The sequence below is a fragment of the Montipora foliosa genome, unplaced genomic scaffold (genome assembly GCF_036669935.1).
Source record: "Montipora foliosa isolate CH-2021 unplaced genomic scaffold, ASM3666993v2 scaffold_481, whole genome shotgun sequence".
NCBI lineage: Eukaryota > Metazoa > Cnidaria > Anthozoa > Scleractinia > Acroporidae > Montipora > Montipora foliosa.
In genome coordinates, this window is record NW_027179791.1 from 350,001 (window position 1) to 352,500 (window position 2,500).

Here is a 2,500-nt window from a genome sequence, read left to right on the forward strand (position 1 = left end):
TGTTACAGGAGATAAATTCACCAACCGCAGTTAATTAAAGCCATGTTCAGTAAAGCTGGGGCCAGAAATAGTGCCTACACCCATGGCTTCTGATGTTTCACGAGAGAAAATGGGGAAATCGCGGAGCATTGACAGCAAATTGCGCGCCAGCTTACGCGATTTTTCTTTGATCTTATTTTACCAAGTCAAATAAAATTATATCCAATTTTATATGGTGTATTGAGCGTCTAATAAGTCCATCTTAATTTTAATGCCAAATTAAATTAGGAAAATTCAATTGCTCAAGTAGTAAGTATGAAATCGGAAAATGCGGAGGGTGTTTTCTCAGACTCTCTGGCAATTAATTTACAAATAGACCATTTTACATCCTCGTTCCCAGGGTCCTCTCTCTTCCTCGCTCGAGAAAGTCTCTTGGTTGCGGCTGGTCACTTGTCTTTGTATACAAATCAAATCCGCACTGATGGTGGGTCACCGACTTAATTTTATCAACAGTAAAGTTCAGTTCTGTCTTGGGATGGAAGAACCCAACGGCGATCAAGTTCTAAGTAGACTTCAATTTTTATTTTATTTATTTATTTATTTATTTATTTATTTATTTATTTATTTTGCAACTGACGCAGACGGATATCCCCAGGCACAGAGGACTTACATATGTTTTTTTTTTAGTTTGTTTTAGATAAAGAGACATTCTCGCGCCAATTCCAACTGGGCTTAGTAGATGAGTTCAGTGGAGACAATTATTTAATCATCGTTCCCCTCCCTTCAATTATCTTTCTGACCGTAAGCCTCACAGGCTATTCGGAGAGAATTACTTGGTAGATGTGTCAAAGATATTCTTAAATTCTCTGGCATCGATATATTGTTTAAGCCCCACAGTACTAGAGTTGCTCCAGTATCCACAGCTAGTAATGCCTCAGTTTCAGTAGATGAAATATTGAAAATAGCAGGTTGGTCTTCAGAATCCACTTTTTCCAGGATTTATTAGAAACCTGTACTTTAGAAGTCACAATTTGCGCCTAGTGTGCAATTCACAACTGAAAACGCAGTAAAGTGTAATTTGGCTCTAAGGAAAATAAAATTGTGGTTACTAAGAGCCAGATCGCGTAATTTGCTTATTCCTGCGTAATCCCACTTTTGCACTTTATTTGAAAACTGTCAGCGGTATTTGAAAACCATTCAAAACACTCCATTTGTATGGAGGTCGATTTATCAAAGCTGAAACTATTATTGACTTTGCTGTTGACAATAACATTGGCTTCTGCGCTCTAACGGAAACATGGCTGACAGACCTGGATTCCGTTTGTATCACAAGTCTTTCTTCTCGTGGTTATCTATTCAAGAGTTTCCCGCGACAATCAGATCGACCTGGCGGTGGCACCGGCATTTTATTTCATGACTCTTTTGTTGCCTCGTTGTGGATGGAAAAGAACATGATTCTTTTGAATTCTCAAAGCCTCTAATCGCTCATCAGTCCGAATTATAGCTGTCTATGGCCCTCTCATCACTTCTACTTCGGTATTTTTGGATAAGTTTTCCACCTACCTTGAAAATGTTATTATGTGTCCTGAACCGCTGATGATAGCAGGGGACTTCAATTTTCATTTGGACTTGGTGCATAGTAATAACTCAAGAAGATTCAAAGAGTCAATGGACAATTTTGGTCTCTCTCAACACGTAACGGTGTCAACGCGATCGTGAAACCACTGCTCAAGAAGAAATCAAACCTTGACTTATCTTATCAAAATTTCCGTCCGGTTAGCAATCTGCCCGCTTTCATCTCTTATAAGGTTGTTGAAAAGGCAGTTCTTGCTCAGCTGCTTTCACATTGCGAACGCAATGCTTCTTTACGTAAATCTCAGTCAGGCTTCCGAAAATTCCACTCAACTAAAACTGCCTTGCTTAAAGTTCAAAGCGATATTCTCATGGCTATGCACAATCACGAAACCGCGCTTCTAGTGCTACTCGATTTAAGGACTTTCTCGCCAAAATCTTCTTACAGTGAAATTTTCCTCATTTCTCGTCTAGAGTTAGATCATATTATAGATCTCTTCTAGAGTTAGAACATATCGCGTTGAGGTTACAATCCATCGGAAGTGAGTAAGCAATTTGAAAAAGCCAGACTCTACCCAGGGGAGACTTACTTGCCTCAAAACCGAAAGACAAAAACATCGTCTTTCCTCTTGTGGTCGACTATAACCTTCATTTACCTAACATTAATAAAATCATTAAATGGTCTAGTCATCTTAGCTATGAATCGCCATGCTTTCCCAGAGTTTCCCAAACGGGTCAATTATTCCCTCTTACAGAAGACCCAAAAACATAAAAGACATCTTAGCAGGACCTAAAAGAACCATTTACAGCATAATAATAACACTCCCGCGGGATGTTTTAAATGTAGGAACATGTGCGATCTATGTAAGAATTATCTTGTAGAGAATAAGATCTTTCACAGTGCCTGCACAGGTCGTTTTTATTCCATTAGACAAGAATTAAATTGTAG